This window comes from Anas platyrhynchos, chromosome 3 (assembly GCF_047663525.1).
Source record: "Anas platyrhynchos isolate ZD024472 breed Pekin duck chromosome 3, IASCAAS_PekinDuck_T2T, whole genome shotgun sequence".
NCBI classification, from domain to species: Eukaryota; Metazoa; Chordata; class Aves; order Anseriformes; family Anatidae; genus Anas; species Anas platyrhynchos.
The window spans coordinates 96,902,695-96,922,425 of record NC_092589.1 but is presented as its reverse complement, the minus strand read 5'-3'; the positions used below and the strand labels follow the sequence as shown (position 1 = coordinate 96,922,425).

Genomic DNA, 19,731 nt, shown 5'->3' with positions numbered 1-19,731 from the left:
TTAGAGCCTGAAATACATACATATACAGACACATTTATTTAATCTATCAGAGTGCAATGAATTGGTCAAAGAGGAAATGTAAAATTATCTGTATACTTCTCATTCACCATAAGATGCAGAAGAATTTAGTTCTTCGTGTGTTAGGCTATGAGGTCACCTACATACAGAAAACATGTTCTAGGAGGTTTCACTTCTGGTTGCAATCAAGCTGAATTCAGGTGGTTAACTGATTACAACAGTGTTGCAAGTAACTTCCCATATAACTGGGTGTGATCTCTCAATGAATCAGAAATAAATCAGTGATCCCAGTTACATAACCATAAAGACAACTTATTTGAACATTTAAATGCAGGGAAGATATTAAATAATATTAGAGATAGTGTGCAGGTACCATATAAGAGCCAACTGTCAACATTAGAACCTCCTTTGGTCCTTCCTTATCTTCAGCAGCCCATGGTCAATTCTGAAGGGAAAGCGCAACATAGTGAAAAGGCAAGACTGTAAAAAGCTTTTTTGAAACATAAGTGCTACAAGATAGTAATTTCCCCAACTTACTTTGTATTTTTTCTGCTCATATATAATAACTTAATTATATGAAACAAGTCATACTATCATACTTAATCTCATTTTCATTTACTGTATATCACAGAATCACAGAATTTCTAGGTTGGAAGAGACCTCAAGATCATCAAGTCCAACCTCTAACCTAACACTAACAGTCCCCACTAAACCATATCCCTAAGCTCTACATCTAAACGTCTTTTGAAGACTTTCAGGGATGGTGACTCCACCACCTCCCTGGGCAGCCTGTTCCAGTGCCTAACAACCCTTTCAGTAAAGAAGTTCTTCCTAACATCTAACCTAAAACTCCCCTGGCGCAACTTTAGCCCATTCCCCCTCGTCCTGTCACCAGGCACGTGGGAGAACAGGCCAACCCCCACCTCTCTACAGCCTCCTTTAAGGTATCTGTAGAGAGCGATAAGGTCACCCCTGAGCCTCCTCTTCTCCAGGCTGAAATATGCAGATATATGCATACGATATATGCAGATATCTAAATAGTTTAACAAAATAGTTAATGGAATATTCCAGATGCTACATCTGATTTGATGTTTTCTTATCAAAAAACATCATGCAGCGCAAGGATGAAAAGTTTTAATAAAGTAAATTCAAATGCACAATACTGGGAATCTGGGAAGCAATGTTGGCTTTTGGCTTTTACAGAACTATTGTACTGGTGAGAGGGAAGGCATTAGGACTGTAATTTGAGAGGATCCTCTGAAAATGCTTAACCACTTGTTTTTTGCTAGCATTTGTTAATAGATGTTTTTAACCACTAAATACTGAGTTAATCCTCTACCAAACCAAATAAACTGGTTTTGAAGGAATGATTCCATTTTGGACCAATGGACACTTAATATATATCTGTATGTACCTTTATTATGAAAGGCAATTAGAAATGTTACTGCTTAACTTCACACCATACACCAGCTGCAAAACAATTACAATGACTCTAGCAACCACCACTGAACAATAAACCACATCAATTTTGTTTTTGGTTCATCAGGAGACCAGTTGTCAGAGTCCCTTGGGAGGCAATGCTGAAGGGCAAAGGAGTCCAGGAAGGCTGGACACTCTTCAAGAAGGAAATCCTAAAGGTACAGAAGCAGGCTGTCCCCGTGTGCTGAAAGATGACCTAGTGGGGAAGAAGACCAGCTTAGCTGAACACAGAGCTGTGGCTTGCGATCAGTAAGAAAAAGAGGGTTTATGACTTTTGGAAGAAGGAGCTGACCTCTCAGAGGGACTACAAAGATGTCATGAGGCTGTTCAGGGAGAAAATTAGGAGAGCCTAACTTGAGCTCAATCTGGCTACTGCCACTAAGGACAATAAAAGATGTTTTTATAAATACAGAAACAAGAAAACGAGGACTAAGGAGGATCTCCATCCTTTATTGGATGTGGGGAGAAACATAGTGACAAGAGATGAGGAAAAGGCTGAGGTAATTAATGCGTTCTTTGCCTCAGTCTTTAGTAGTAAGACCAGTTGTTCTCTGGGTACCTGGCACCCTGCGCTGGTAGATAGGAACATAGAGCAGAATTAAGCCCTCATAAGAGGAAATGGTTAGAGACTTGCTACTTCACTTAGATGTACACAAGTCTATGAGGCCAGATGGGATCCACCAGAGGGTAATGAAGGAGTTGATGGAAGGGCTTGCCAAACTGCTTTCCATCATTTATCAGCTGTCCTGGCCAGCAGGGGAGGTCCCATTAGACTGGTGGCTAGCAAATGGGATGCTCACCTACAAGAAGGGCTGGAAAAAGGATCTGGGACAATACAGACCTGTTGGTCTGCCTCCGTGCTGGGGAAGCTCATGGAGCAGATTATCTTGAGAACCATCACACACCACTTACAGGACCACCAGGAGATCAGGCCCAGTCAGCATGGGTTTATAAAAGGCAAGCCCTGCTTGATGAACCTGATCTCCTAGGACAAGATGACATGCTCAGTGGATGAGGGAAAGGGTATGGATGCAGTCTACCTAGACTTCAGTAAGGTTTTAGACAGTGTTTCCCACAGTATTCTCCTGAAGAAGCTGGTGCTCAAGATTTGGATGGGTGTACGTTTCATTGGATTAAAAACTGTCTGGGTGGCTGGGCCCAAACAGCTGTGGTGAATGGAGTTAAATCCAGTTGGAGGCCAGTCACTAGTGGTATCCCCCAGGGCTCAGTATTGGGGCCACTTCTCTTCAATATCTCATCAATGATCTGTATAATGGGATAGGGTGTACCCTCCGTAAGTTTGCAGATTTATTTAGATTAGATTTTTTTTAATAAATTTATTAAAAAATATATATATTTTTATTTGTTAGATTATTATTTTTTTTTTTCTGGTGGCTAACAACAGTCACTGAAGGACTGTAGACAGCCAACTAATCTCCAGTACACCCCTCTATCATTCCACCTCCACAAAGGAAGAGTGGGGGGAGAAAATATGATGGGGAAAAAAGAAAAAAAAGGCTCAGAGGTTGAGATAAGGATAAATTAAAGGGAAAAAAAAAAAAAAAAAGAAAGAAAAACAAACAATCAAACAAAAACACATAAAGGCTGTGTGGAAGAGAAAGAAAAAACAATTATTCTCTACTTCCCATCAGCAACCAATGCTCAGCCATGTCATAGGAAGTGAGGCCTCAATACACATAGCAGTTGATTGGGAGGACACAACGAGAGCCCCCTCCCTCCTTCCCTTTTCCCAACTTTTATTGCTAAGTGTGACACCCTATGGTATGGAATATCCCTTTGGTCAGTTTAGGTCAGCTGCTTTAGTGATGTCCCCTCCCCACCTCTTGCTGGCTTACAGAGGGTCAGAGGGAGTCCTGATGCTGTGCCAGTATTGCACAGCAATAGCCAAAACACAGGGGTGATACCAGCACTGCTCTAGCTACAAGTGCAGAACACAGCACTGCATGACCTGCTGTGAGGAAAGTTAACTCCATCTCAGCCAGATCCAGTACGAGGACACACGTATTATTATTATTTTTATTACTATTATTAATTTTAATTCTTTAGTTTTCTCAAAATATTCAGGTTTTTACATGTTTTTATTCACTAATTTAGAACTAATGATTTCTCTTTTCTTCTTTTGTTCTCTTCTCTTCTCTTTCAGCAGCCTTCTAAAAATGTATCTACTGGCTACATTAATTGGCATCAATTAAATAATTAATTAATACAGTATTAGTCTCCCAACTAACACAGCATCTATATTGATACTTCCTGTTCCCCTTTTAATGTGTCCCTAAAGACTTCCCTGTTCTTCCAATCAGCAACTTCACCTATGTTGCACATACCTGTATTTTTACTTGACAGCATTCAAATGAATTTGTTTGAATGGACCATTTCATCATACTACCTAGATTACACTCTGTTAGTGGCCTTATTTAATCATCATTCATCATTCTTCAAGTCTTTAAATCACTCAGATGTTTTTCTGTATTTAATTCTAGCTCATTTAGATCAATATTAAATGATCCCAATATTAAACAATATCAGCATTATTTCTGGTCAACCCAGAGCCCTGCTAGAAATGTACTATTTCATCAAGATCTCAATTACTTTTTGAGATCTTCCAGTCAGCTGTAATCCAAATGACCTGCGAATTGTTGGTACTTCATTTTGCTGCTTTTTAAAGCATGTGACAGGACACTAAAAAAGGTGCCTTTCCATGTTTACCTTCCTCATCCAAGTTTTTAATCACATCCAGGTATACAATAGTAATACAGAACTGTGTATCTGAATTTCATCAGAATATTAGAGCTATTACCACCTGATGCTTGATTAAAAATTTGCCTTATAGAAAAATAAGAAAGAGATTTTTTAGTCATTTTATCAAGCAGGCAAGAGGCTGAGATCTCAAAATGTAATTGTTAATAGAGATTTGTAAATTTGTGGGGCAATATCCCAAGGGACTAGTACTTTGCCAAGTTCTATTCAATAATTTTATCAAGAATGTAGACAACAACATCAAATGTTGTCTGAGTTTGCAGGTGACACAGTGATGAATAGGATAGTAAATAACAGGAGAGGTTGCCCCTACAGAATGATACGAATTGTTCAGTTAAATGGTTACTCTCCAAATAAGCATGTTTTCAAAGAGCTGAAGATAATGTAATTCATCCAGGGACAATGAATGTTCTAGGTAAAGGATAGGAACACTGTTTTGGAAAACAGTAATTCAGAAGGTACACTAGAGCCATAGTATATGAGTGTCCTAATGCGTTGATCCAATTTTTGGATGTATAGAGAGGAGATTATAGAGTAAGAATATGCCACTGCAAATACAGTTATTCAGACTATTACCGTACTACTATTTGTCATCTCTTAACTGCATTTAAAGAGGATGTTAGAAAAAACAACATGATAACTGTAAAGCAAACCTTCTTAACTGAGCCTTTAGGAACTCAATTTATTCTGTGAATCAAAGTGGGGGTTAAAAGGCGATTTGATTCCCATATAGAGATACTAGAGATACTTACTTCTACTTGGAAGTGCAATCTGATCATGAAGGAAAAGGAAATATTTCAATCCTGCAGACAGAAACATTATGAGATATGCACATTCAACCTTGAAATGGTGACAATAAATGTAATTAACAACATATCAGGGAAGGTAATAGATGTGCTGTGGTTTTGAGTCTGTGAAATGAGATTAGATATCTTTCTAAAAAACATGCTTTGACTCAGCATCTGAGAAAATTATATACATTATAGACCAAGTGATCACAACGGTCTGCACACAAACACCATGAATCTATTTGTCATCTTAGAAGTGTTGGCAAAGAAAAACAAGGGGTAATCTGCCAGAATTTAATCCTCTCATAGCATTTGGAAATGGCAATATTTTGCTGTATTATGCTGGTTGAGAGTATCTGGAGCAATGTGGCAGATCTCCTCCAGCAGGCTCAAGAGGGACCTGTGTTTGGTATGACAACAAAAATAACCAGCTTACTTCTGCAGAGAATGGAGGAATATGATGAGTACTCAGAGCATTGTAGGGTGCATAATATGTTGAAAGAAAACTGGTTATGGGTGATCGAAAAGGTTTCATGACGTGATGATTCCAGAGGTGTACACTTCTGCCTGACAGTGTGTTTGAAAACCAAATTATAACCAAGAAACAGTTAAGGCATATTACTTTGACTTTGTGTTTTTGGGTGCTTTTTGCTTGTTTGTTTGTTTGTTTGCTTGCTTGTTTGTTCTTGGATTAATTAGCATGAATCTTTTTAAGAAATGAACAGGAACACTTACCAAAAGTAGCTTGCAAATGTGGTTAGTGGCTTTTAGTAGTTATTTGGTAAAAGCCTGAACAACAGTGTGAGAACTTCAGCAGAACAGCTTGTCAAAATTAAACTTTAAGCAGATGGTTCTAAATCACTGGAACTCTACTGCATATGCTGAATGCTCGAACAGTTCTATGAATAACAGAAAGCTGTCCACAAACATGGAGAAAAATAGCAGATGTGTGAGGCTGATGTTACCTGATCTCCATCACATGGAATCCTATCACTGTCAAAAGTGCTGTCTCTTGCTTGCTTCAGAAAGTCTTTTCTAAGTCACAGTTGATGAAGCTGTTCATGAGAAATGCATCCATTTTCAAATACTGTACCTCAGCCTGTTGCTGTGAAAACTGGGAACTTAGACAGACGAACAACAGCTACAATAGTTGCAAAGGACATTTCAAAACCTCTTAACCTCTGATTTAAATGTCAACGTTAAGTGTATGTCTACTTTCAGTTATCTTACCAAATACATTTCACTTCCACAAAACAGATAAGTCCTATTCATAGAAATTCTATTTCATTAATCTCTGTCTTCTATGTCCCTGTAGGGTTCTACTCCAATGTAGTGGTCAGAAGTAGCAATTGTTTTCTTGTTCAGCTTTTGTTTAACATCTCATTCTCTAGAGTCCTGGTCACCTCAGAGAAGGAGACATAAGTTTGGTCCTATTCCCAGTACTGTTCCTTCATTTCATAGCAAACTTAATTACAAAAAATACTGGCTTACAGCAGAACTCCTTCTTTCTGTGATAAGTACTAGAAACTTTGGCCTACAGGGCTCTAGTTTTGAGGATTTTTTTTTTTTTTATCAGAGAAGTGAGGGCACCACAGTAATAAGACTATTAATTTCTGATGAGTACAATAGTGTGATAAACTAAAGCAGAAAATGCAGTCTTTGGTTACTGATCTTTCATTCAGTCCATATGTAGGGATCAGTCATACCTGAAGACCTTCAGGCATGAATGCACTTTTTCCTTAGTCTTAACTATTTTTATCTATATCACTCAGTATTTGGTATTGGTGGAAACTTTAGGCATCTTTCTACTACATTACTGACTTCAGTGTAGTATGGTGGAAATACTGGTGTTCCACAAAACTGTTGTGTTTTGAATTATAACCCTAAAACTGCTTACAGTGCTTTTCTAAAAAATACATAGCAGAATGCACATGAGGAAAACATGATACTATTTGTAAAGTGTAAGAATATGACAAAAAGTATACTTTCACCATATTCCAAGAATACATATATCAAATGAGATACCTTGATATTCTTAGTTTATATAATCATACCTTTAGTTTGAGGCATAATGGGAGCCTATGCAAAGTGAGAAGAAAAACAAAAACAAAAACAAAAACAAAACAAAAAAAAAAAACACAAAACATTATTTTGGCTATGTTTGCCTAAGACTTTTAATGTGGTACCCTTCCAAGTCATTTTGGTATGTGTACTCTGATCCTAAACTGGCAGATTGACTAATACCTTCAGAGTCCAAAGGTATCTTTTATTTGAAGCTCAGAAGTCCAAGCCAAAGACTAAGAACAAAGTGCATTTTTAACATACCAGATGATTTAACATCACTAGTTAGGCTGTCATCCTAGAACTGCAAATTAGGATCTTCTGAGAAGTAATGTTTTTGGTTTGGGGTTTTTTTTTTTTTTTTGGAGTTAATAGAATGTGTTGTGACGCTGAACCCTCTGTTTAGGTCATTAGGGGCTTTCAAAGGTTAGGGGTCTCCAGGTAAAGCATGAAGATCCTATTTTCTCCATTTTTTTTTTTTAAATGCAATATGTGAAAAGTCTACTGAAACTAACAGAGTTCTCTAGTTCTAGTGATGACAGTTGCTGGATTTGTTCATTCTTTCAGATTGTATCAGTAAGAAGCCTTTTTTCCTTTTTTATTTTTATTTTTATTTATTTGATTATTTATTACCTAAAAAGGGAACTATTATATTTTTTGGTGCTTGAGAATTTGGGTGAATGTTCTGAGTATAACTAAAATGTCATTTTATTATTCTGAGTTCAACAGCCTCAGAACACAAGAAATGATACAGTGTAGGCTTCTGTTGGAAAGTAAAAGCTTCAAACAATATCATTAGGTTTCCAGAAGCTTTAGTCCATGATTTGCATAATGTTATGGTACCACGAATAAGGTACAAGAAAGATTGTCAGTTATTTGGATACTGGTAAACTAGGTTGTGCCATTTCTTTCCTTCTCTCTTATTTTGTAGAGGAAAATCTAAAGAAAGGGACAATTACCTTTTCGTCTTGAAGACAGTTAAATATAGGTGCCTTTGTATAGTTACCTAAAGAACTACGTAGCTAAGCCCCTGTTACAATCAGTGGAGATCTGATCTCCATTTAGTCAGTAACCAACAAGGCTGACCTCAGTTAACACCCCAGGGCATACAAAGAGGTTCATGATGCCCATGTGTGTGGGGTAGCTGAACTGAACTCCACAAATGTCCATCTGACTCATTCTCCAGATTTCACAGATTTTATTTATCTCTGACCATGCCCAACTTTTCTCTTGTGGGCTAGCTTAACTCCCTCCTCAGCAGATTTCAGATAATTTTTACCTCTGGCCTTTCTCACAATTTATAGATAGTAGTATATTATATATATAGTAGTATACACAGTAATATATTAACCTCTGCTTGTTTAAATGACAGCAGCTTCACTGGTACTGCTCAGGATCTTTGATGAGAATCTTGACCACATAATTCTGTACCTCACTTTAGATCATGAAAGGTAATTCCTGTCTGATAGTTCTAAATCCAACAAGGTACGATCTTACATTACATTTTATATACATACATGTATTCCTATATAGATTTTATCACCAAACTCTCTGAATGACTTCTAATGTGTATTAAGAAAAGTAACTAACATCTCAGTCATGACCTCTCTCATTTTCTACTCCCTGTGTGTAGTGTGTGGTTTTTGTTTCAGTGAACATCGGATTTTTTTTTTTATTTAATTAAATTACTTTTATGAATTTCTATTAATAATGACCATCAAAGAAATATACCTGGTAACTGCAGTACAAAATAATCAGGTATGAGACAGTTACTGATCCCTGAAAAAGTAGTCCCACAAAAAGCCCCTCTCAAGAACAGGTGAGCATTTCCTAACTGTAGGAAGTTTACTATGCCAGTGAAATAAAATTGTTGGCCAACATTTCCAGCCCACAACTTAATCATTTTATATATATATACTTGGTCCACAAGAAAAAAATATAATTTTAAGCTTGATTTATTATTCTTAAAAGCAGGAACAGCTGTGACAAGTGAGTTTGCAGCACCTGAGTGTGTCAAGGGAATTAATAAGGGAACTGATCTATAACTCCACGGTCAGAGAGCTTGAGGACAGATGTGGCTGCAGGTACTCTAGTCTAACTTCATTTGTAGTAGAGACCATATAATGCTTTTGTTGCCCTCTAGTGACTTCAGTAACTGTTGGTTAATTAAAATAGGAGAAGGTTGAGGCACTACCCTGTCTTTCAAAGAATCAGATACTATTTTCTTTACTGAGGCCCGTTTTTGTTCAGCTTATCCTCTAATAACTATTGAGCTACCTGCCTGTTTGAAGCTGAATTTGTCTGGAGACTGAAACTCCCAACAATATTAATGTAAGAATTGGCCTCTGTGTATTGGAGGAAGACACTGTTAATGCTTCTACTGGAGGAAAGGCTGCTGTGTAAATTTGTCCAGGCAGCAAGGAAGGTGAGGAGGGGGAGGTCACATCCACCAAACTGCCATGGCCTAGCTTGAATTGTAGTGCTTTACAACTAACTTTATCCACCTCTGAAATTGCTTCAGAAGATACCTAAAGTATATGAGAACCAGATGTAGATGCTTAAAGTTTCTTGTAAAGTCTATAAAGAAACAACTACATTGTCTTGTCCTGCACAAGCCCAGACTGTTAAAGGAAGACAGAGGCACCTAAGTGAACCTTTGAAGGTATCTTGGGTGATTTGCTTCTTTCTGCTAGAAGTCTCACTGAATTCTCCTCCCTCCCTGGTTCATGATCTTATATTTTCAGTGAAGTAAGGCCTGAACTGGGCACATGAAATGGTGCGTAAAATTTCGCCGTGAAGAATCTGGAAAGGAGAGGAATGTTATGAGAGTTGCAGAACAGAAGTTCCAATCATGCCTTACGTTCTTTAGACACCAAATACATCAGCCCTGAGGAAACAAAATCTGGTTCCTGACCAGTAACTTCAGTATAAATGTTTCTAATTATCTTCTCTTTAGAGTGTGATAATGACAAAGACTTTGGGAGTGATGTTTAAGAAATGTTGCATAAAAGCATTTCTTTTGTTTCTGTATCCTTCCTGACTTAATTACAATGCTAATTCATTAGTCGATATTTGTTCAGTGTTTTGAAAATGTGACTGGATATATTGGAAAAAGCAGCAACCATTTGCACTTGTCTTTGATCCTATGTGAATGAAGACTATTCTCCTGAAAATTTATGGCAAATTTTCCATTTACTTTGGAATTTTGTTATCCAGAATGCTAAGGCTATAAAATACCTATGTCTGGATATTGTGAAGATTATACCAGAGAGTCAGATAAGACTGAATTGACTTATACTGAGGAGAAATCTCCATTTATTTTACGGTTATGATCATTCAAATCTGGACAGCTTCCTTCATGGTAGCAGAGTTAGATGTAACCTTAGGGGTTACATCTAGTCTTCTCCAATTAAATTTCAGCTGGTACTACCTGGTGAAGTCTGGGAGCTTTAGGGATATGTTTTCTCAGTCAGTAATGTGCTTGATTTGTCTGCTAATGAATAAGTAGATGATAGACTATCCTAATATCTTATGGTCAGTTTTTCCTTGAAGTGGAGTGGTAGGAGAGATTTGCTAAAGAAACTTCTTAAATTTGACAGTTTCTCAAATTATTTTTTCATTGTGTACCAATAGCAGAGGGAATTAATTGTGATAAAATGATTCCAATACTGTTTGAAGTTTCCTGGTCTGTTTGACTTAAAATGGCTTAACAAAGTTTCTGGTATACCATGCCTGAACATGGTAATGATAAGATATGTGTCAATTCATAAAAGACTGGAAACCTCTAATGGGAATAAAGTCAAGTTGAACAACTTAATTTATTTGCTTCTTAACAACTTCATCAAGATCCCTAGGATTGCTCTTCTACCAGAGCTTTCAGATGTAGAACTCAAGGTATATGTGGCACCAACAAGATTCATGAACAGGTGCAGCTGCACAGTTGTGACTTCAGTATGTCAGCGATGTTCAGACTTTGGCATTATTCATTCTTCACAGTGTGTTGGAGTAACTAACTTTGTACCTAGCAAAAAGTATCGATAACATGAGTATTGATAATAGCTAACTTTTTTTTGAGAACAGCCTAAAAACCATAAAAGGAAATCCCTATGTCTTAAAAACTGTGCTAACACTAGCTAATGAAGAATCATTGTCTCCAACTGTTATTAAACAGCTAGTTAAATAGCTATAAAACACATAGAAGTTTTCTTGTGCTCTGCTCAGCCATATTTATGTACATACTCTGAGTCCTGTCTTTAAAAGGTGACCAACAAACTTTGAGTTATAATAACTCAGGAGCTTAGGGATATGGTTTAGTGGGGACTGTTAGTGTTAGGTCAGAGGTTGGACTCGATGATCTTGAGGTCTCTTCCAACCTAGAAATCCTGTGATCTCAGCTTCCATTCAGTCTCATAACAAACAAAACATAAGTACTTATAAACAATACTATTTGGGGGTGAATGCTTTTTGAGAGTTTACGTTATTGGATTGGATTTGTTATTTTCAGAAGCTAGTTGGCATATAACTCTATGGGTTTAGTTCCAGCATGTCACAAGCTGTTTTCATTGACAAAATCTTCACACTGGCAATAACATATCTAAGTGTGTTTACCCTGTCTTGGTGCTGGCCTGCCAGGCAAATCAGTAAATTAAGAAAATACAAGCATTCCTGTGCAGCATTTTTTTAGTTTGTTCTCTAACTACCAATGCAATTCCATTGTTAAAAAAATATTATTTTTATTATTTTATTAATGTGACTATATGAGCCTAGATCTCTAAGAGAGTCCACTAGATCTTCCAGTCTCTGCAGGAGAGTGCATTAGGGTTGCAGACATTTACACAAAGACTCTTAAGGTTTCTTCATGGTGTAGCACAGTACTTACTGCAGCTATACTACTTATTTTTTTGTTGCTCCCTTTTCAAAACAATGGACTCCCCTGTTAGCTTAGAGTCGTCTTCAACTTTAGCTTTTTGCTTGATAGATCTTTATATGCAATGCAATACCTGGATCAAAGTGAACAAATGGAGCTGCAATTTTTTGTGCTGGAAGAGGTATCTGGAAAGTACAAAACCTTTTTAAATTCACACTTGATTCCTTTCAAGAAAGAAAATTCTAGTCACCCATATATTGGCTGGGAGTCCTAGTCATTGAAGTACGAAAGTGGTGAGGGTCTTGCTCTGCCTCCCTCTGACAGAAAGCAGCAGGAACAGGTATATTTGTTTGCCAGGCATTCATTTGGGCCTTCTCATAAAGCTTTAAGAAGAACTCTTAAACCTTTAGGAAGACAGAGGGAAGGATAAGATGTCTAGAGGTTTTGAAAAATCTTACATATGAGGTGTTCCATATGCACTTTGTGTTCCACATGAGAAAATTCCAGCTTTTCCCAGAACAGAATTAAAAACACTCAGTTAAAATTAATATATAATCTGGGGTACCAATGATGTTTAGCTATTTCCAGGGTAGACAACAGCTTAGCAGGGATTTGGAAACTGTAATTCTTTTGACTTAGTATCCCAAAGTGATATCTAAGTGGGACTTTGAAGCATAGGCAGTACATAAATCTTTTTTTCTGTTGTTGTTCTGGATTTAGTCTTTCTTCCTAGGAGATTGGACTGATATTACGATACCATATCCAACATTAATCAAGTGGTAATAGCTTTCAGTTGTTAATGATCTGTGAGGGATGAAAGGCTGTTTGATGTTTCCTATTATTTATTTTTGCCTTTTTCCAAAGATCTGTCCTGTGTTTTTAAATGTGGCACCAGAGCATCAACTTCAAGTATTTTGTACCATCTACTCCCATCAGATATTTGTTTTGAAATTGTTCTGCACATTGATTTACATGTTGTTCACGGATGAAAGCATGGCTCTTTAGATGACAAATGAACACTCTGATTTCTTATGATCCAAAATGGATTGAAGCTCCCAGCCCTCTAAGCTGGATCTTGCCAGCTAGCACAGTGCATGGCACAGTGCTGAAAATGCTTTCTTGACTATGCCAACTACAAAAGAAATACTTAAGAACTGAGCAAATTATTTCCCTGGTTAACTCAAAGAATATGAGTTCAGAGTAACAGATCTGTTTCAAGACAAACTTCTATCTTTGAAATGAGAATTTGATAGATCAAGCAAGTGGAGTTTTGCCTGAATTTGATCACATCCTTCCTTATTCTTGCTTCTGAGCTGGTATATGGTAGGGTAAATATTCACTACAGTTAACATTCAATAAAATGCTGGTTTTGACTACTAGAATTGCAGACCACTCAGTCTCTCCCCTGAGAATGCCATGGCCTTTACTGAAACTGGGTAGAAGAGCTGACCAATACTTTTGCAGGCATTTGGTTGTTATTTCCTACAAAGCACAAATGGAGCAGTAATGGCTAAAGTGAATCACTACTTGCAAAGAGTTACTCATTCTTGTGGATTGCTCAGAAAGTGTGGGTGTTTAGATCTTAAACTTAGGATGAAGAAGTCAGGCAAGCAGGAACACAGGAACCATGGGAACAGCTGGGAGTAAATCTAAACATGTATTTTAAAAAGCTGCAGGTGGGCTTCATGAGCAGGTGTAAAAATTATTACTGTGGGGCCGAAATGTCTGTTCTGGGAAAGCAGTGAATGTTTTGATATTAGTCTGTGTGTATGAAGGGGAAATAGCAATTTAGACATAACAGACTATAGTTAAGCAGGTGGAAAAATCTATTCCTAAAATTAAAAAAGGAGAAAGATCCAAACATATACAGACCATAGGTCTGAAATCATAGTAAGATTTAGGATATAAAATGACTGAGGTAGGGAAACATATATATTAAGTTTCCAAATAATAAATGGGCTTTATTTTAACTGTGAAAGCTCCTTTATATTAATATTTTTGCAGTACTATACATTTGACCTATTCTAGTTTATAGTTCTCTTTTTATTTTTTTTTCATGTTGTTGTTTGTTTCTGCTTTTTGTTTGGTTTTTGTTTTGTTTTGTTACTCATTTCCAGACTAAAAGGTGTCCATCATCCTATCAGCTATATATAAGTAGCAGTTGTTGAAATGAGTGGGACTTGCAACAGGTATGGGCACTGCTCGCAAATGTTCAAGTGTTCTCTTTCCCTTCTGGGAAATGTAATATTTAATATGCACACAAATATGAACTTTCAGGAACTAATAAAAGGAAAATGCCTCAGGTTAGTAAACTTACTAAAATATATTTCTCTAACTGTTTTCTGCATATGTGATGCACTTTTGGGTAACTTGAGTTTCTCCATCATACTACACAATGCCTTGGAATGCCTTCTCTTAGGGGCTCATTGGTCTATGAAATCAATTTGGCTGTCTCAGCAGGTGACAGATGTCTACATCACACAAAAAAGCATGTCTGCACTGCTGGCACCAGCATTCTACCTTTGGCCACACTCCTAAAGCACAGGCCAATCAATGAATCAGATGTGGGTGATGAACTGTCCTAATGGCTTACATAGGTCAGGTTTGAGGCTCATTACCAGGAAAACTTTCACTGACAGTGTTTGCACTTTTAGCATTTTCTTCAAGAGAAAGATCACTCCAGAAAATAGAATATGTTCTTCAAGGCCATGCAGCATAATCCTCAACATGCAGCCTCATTGGGAAACAGAAATCTCTTAAGTGGAATTTCAATAGCTGAATGTTTCCTTAAAAAAATAAGGAATCTTAAGGAAGAGCAACATAAGAACAGTGGACTTTGGTTGTGTTATATATGGAGTGGTAATACGTGTCAAGAAGATGGTTGATATTAATCAAGAAGGGGGAGATTTGGGAGTGTGGCCATGGGGGTCGGAAAGCCCCGTGGCTAATGATAACATTAGACTCTTAACGATGAGACTATCAGGAATGTAAAAGAGTTTAGAGGGAACAAAGAAGGGTGCTTCCGGAGACTCCATTCAGTCTCAGGATTCTTGTTCTCCAGGTGGTTCTCTTGTTCTCCAGCCATGGATGTCTCCAGGCATGGATGTTTCTGGGTGTTTGCTGTTGTTGTTATATTCAAAGTTGTTTGACCAGTGAAAAGTTGTTTTGAAAAGAGCTGCTATGGGGTGAAGGGTAAAAGAGGGGAGCCTGTCCTCAAGATAAAAAAAAAAAAAAAGGCAACACAATGTGATGAAGTCATGTCATCGATAAAGAAGCAGAAAGAAGGAATGAAAAGGAACAGGCTAGCAGAACAGAGACCAGGACGGGAACAGACACATTGATCACCTCATGAAGACAGGTTCAGCCAAACTCAGCAAACCGCTCAAAGAAGCTCGTACTGAAAGTCACTGGAAATAGGCGCACCGGAGCCGGAAAGAAGCTAAAGCTGAGAGAAGCGGACCCGTGCACCTAACTGCCCCTCACTGGTAAGCAGCTGCTCATTATGGGGTATCATACATCCTTGGAAACAAAGACTATCCTGGTAACCTGACAGCTTATTCTCCATATTAACAATCAGACAGTTTATGATCCTGAAATATGGGACCAAGTTGAGGTCAAGGTGTGGGACTCTGCAACTAAAAACGACAAGGTTGCGGGGGGATTGCTCAGCACCTGGCGAGCAGTCTCTGAGGCCTTAAAGAGCCATGTGGGGCCACAGTCAGACACGTGTGGTTTGCCAGACAGTGAGGGAGCGGCGGGCTCATTCACTGATCCGACTGCTATGCCATCGGCCCCTCTGCTGCTACAGCCATCGAAGGCTTTTGCTGTTTTGCCCCCTGGTGACCTGGATGTACCTTTTGACCCAGGACTATTGGCCTTGAAAAGGAGATGGATATGCTTTCCTTCAATCCAAGAAGAACGGGATACATAAGGCCCAAAGACCGAGTTGCTTGACAATCTAAAGCAAGACATATTTTTCAAAAGGAATGGAAAATGGAGACTTGTTTGTAATTAAGAAAAGGAATGGAAGATGGAGACTGTTAATTTATGGAACTTAAAGGATTGTTTGTTGCCTTTTCTGATTGTATAGGCATACTTGGGTTTAGTATGTAAAAGCAATGTTCTGTATATTTAGAATGTTTGATGTTTGTGTGTGCCTGTTGGTGGAGCGTAGACTCCCCGCACACCCAGCGCTGTTTACTTGCCTTTTATACCTTTTAAAAATATTTCTTTTATAAATATTACTAAGTTCAGACTGAGTAAAGACTTCATTTATAACAGTTGCATACAGTGCAGAATTTATATCAGCTTGTGAAGTAAATCCTCTTTTTCTGAAAAAGAAAAAAATAATAAAAAAATAAAGTTGCAATTTAGAAAGATTGTTTTTCTGTGCTGAGAGAATACGTATTCCAAGACCTGGAGCTATTTTTTCTCTGTGTGCAAGGCAAACAATTTTGAACCTTACCAACAAACGTTATTAAAACATCAAGTTCTCATACACCTAGGATCCTTTAAATGACTTTTATGATCTCTCCTCTCCACTAGAATCAATGAACATAACAAATTTGATGTTTGCTTTAGATGTTAAGAAACTTAATACTTTTCTGAACTCCACAGCTACAAAAACAAACTGACATCTCTATTTTTGTGGTCCATAGCATTAGGAGCCTTAGGATTAGTCTGTGCAAATTTTATCTGATCTCTCTAGGGTAACAAAACTAAAGGTTTAATAGTTATTCTAATAGCAAACAACAAGCAAGTCATCAGCTGCAGATGAAGAATCCTAGATATTTATTTATTTATTTATTTATTTACTAGGATTCCCAAGACTAAGGAATGCAAATAAAATGATTTAGAGGGAGAACACCCTAACAGTATCCTAATTTGCAAATGTAATCATTAAAAGGGGAAACTAAATGAGGAACAATTGCAAGCCCTCAGACACTTAAATGTATAAACAGATATGTCTTTTCCAGAGACCCACAACGAATAAGGCTAATTATTCACTGTAACAGTAACTTTTGATGCAAATATTTTATGTCTTTCTGGTTGTGCTTGGTTTACCATCTGAAAGGACTCCCCTTTTTTAATCCCACTTCTTCCCCTATTATGCATTTTTATCTCTTTTGGAAGATGTGTAACACATCTTATAAAAGAAACAAATGAACAAACATATGAACAAAAAACACAAGCATAAACAACAGTGTAAGCAACAACAGTAAAAGATACCCATTAACTGCTGGCCAGCAGATTATTCATCTTGGTTGTGTAAATCCAAGGTTCAAGTCCCTCTTCAACCAGTAACAGATTTGGATCTCATAGGGCAAGAGAATGACTAAGCTATATTATCTATTCAATGTGGGATACATTATTAAATATTAATTTGACTATTAGGTTTACTCTGTCTCTACACGTTTTTTGAATCCCCATGTATCTGAGCAAACTAAACTGAAGAAAACTGAATTTTATAACAGCTCTTTTTATTATTTTTTCTTTTTTCCTGAAATAAATATTGTTAGACAACAGTGACTAGTAATACTGTATATGTTCCTGAAAAGTATATGGCTCAACAGTGTAGATGCTTTCTCCATTACTTTTTGGTTTTGTACCAAGTTTGGCTATTTTTCCAACAGGTGTGTATTTTGTTAGGCAAAAATTATTTACAATAACTAATTAAAGATATTTCTGTTGCCCCTGTTTGAGGGCCAGAAATATGTCCTTATAGTATCCCCTACCATACAAGTTCACATAAAATAAAATACAGTTTTCTAATGATGACTGATTATTTTAAACAGTAATATCTTGCTCATGCAAGCTCCGTGCACATCCTCTCAATGCATAAGAAACCATTAAAGTCCACATTAAGGGCATCCTTAACATTGAGGGTGTCCATCCATACAGAAAAGCCTGCATTATCCAAGCCCCATACATTTTCTCGTTTCTTTGTTGCTGTGATACCTCTTGCACATCCAGTCAGAGGTGAAAAGTAGGCTGGGATAGGTGAAGGCCTTCAGGATTTTTCAAGTCTTATCGATAGATAGACAGATGGTAAGTAAAAACAAACTATGTTAGACAGTGTTTAAATGTCAACTACAACAGATCCTCCTAACACAACCATGCAAGGCTTTAATCGTTCATTAAATAATTAACCATATTGTTTACCACTTTATTTTTCAAAATGCATATTACATTAGTGTCTATATTTTTTTTTTCAGATATTCTGTAAATTGAAAAGCTTGGCTAATAAGGTTGTGATGACAAAATTGACAAGGGTATCAATTTTGTTTTTCATGTTTTTTGAATTAAAATATTGTTTAATTGCATAAAAATATGGCTGCATTATATCAAGATTATCTTGAAGCCAAAATCTATGCCATGAAAAGGCAGAAATTACTTAAAGCATTTATGAAAGGGTGTTTCCACTCTTGTGGCAACGTACCTCTGATTTTGCTAAAGTTGGCTTTGGTAGTTACATGCTTCCCACAATACACTTGCTGCTATGCAGCAGCTGATTTTTTTGTTGTTGTTGTTAATTAGTGAGAGTATGTATGACACAGGTTTAGGATTTGCCATCTGTGCGGAAATCTAAAATTTTACATTTTTTAATCCCTTTTCTAAAACTGTTAGTTGAAGTAAGAAAATTTAATTTAGAACAATGCGTGTCAGTCGAGTAGTTGCATTCAAAACTTGGTATCTTTGATATTTTATAAATTCTTGGCATAAATAAATAAATAAACTACATTTGTATTCAATTAAAAATGAAACAACATTTTTTACTTTGGAAACTCAAAAAAAATGTAGAAATATTTGAAGATAATCTTCAGTAAAAATTAATTTTGTATGTGAGGGTATTCAGACTAACATTATTTGTCTCTGCTGCTTGACAGGTCAAAATAGAAAAATATTTTAAAAGTCTTCAAAACTCCTTGTTTATAGATGCATGGTTTACATTATATTCCTATGAATCATATTGGTTATGACTCCAGGGGAACAGAAATCTAGAGAAAATCACTCTGTTCAATATATTTAAAAACATATTTAAATGGCTTACTTTCCAAATATTGACTGACTTAATTTCCTAATTGTCTGCTAAGACCTTTGGATAAGCCTATAAAATAAAAACCAGCAGGCTTGGAAACTGTGTGCAGTTTAGGCTGTCTGTATATGGCATACGGTTTATGATAAGCTATTATTGAACTTCATAACTTACATGAATCTTTAATAAAATAATATATAATCTAAGATACAGTAGCAGACAGCTTGAGAGAAGAGATGAGAAAATGAGAAGCCTGCTGTGTTAGACTGGAAGGCACATTTTTGCAATCTAGCTAAATCTGATGAGCATGTGACAGTGCTGCCAAGCCCCAAAACAAACAAACAAACAAAAACCTCTTAAGGCTTACCCTCAAACTTTCACATTTGTATTTTTGAACACTACTGTGGGGTGATAACAACCTTGCTGCAAGCAAATTGTCTCAAGTTCATTACCTGTTTTCCTAAAGATAAATATTGACCAGTACAGTGAATGTACTTCAACATTTCATTTGTACTTCAAGTACTTCAACAGTTAATTTGATCCTTAGTGTATAGTAGAGCACTTTAGGTAGGAAGAATATTATAGTAATTACATCAAGATTTTCTATGTGCAAAGTATTTATTTCCAAACATCAACCCCTTACTCTCCAGTCTTTCTTAAGTGGTAATATCTTACGGAGAGCTTGTAGTCTCAGTGATCAATAA

The 19,731-nt window shown here is 36.9% G+C and overlaps 1 long non-coding RNA gene across 2 annotated transcripts in view; it reads left to right on the top strand.

Annotated features, from left to right (window-relative positions):
* Positions 1-19,731, top strand: part of LOC119716614 (uncharacterized) — a 130,477-nt gene that overhangs the window by 48,910 nt on the left and 61,836 nt on the right. The window contains exon 2 of one of the 2 annotated variants that reach the window (XR_011808542.1): positions 1,565-1,655. The exons of the other annotated variant lie outside the window; for it this stretch is intronic. This is a non-coding gene — a long non-coding RNA (uncharacterized lncRNA). The remainder of the gene's footprint in view (positions 1-1,564; positions 1,656-19,731) is intronic. 2 annotated transcript variants of the gene reach the window in all.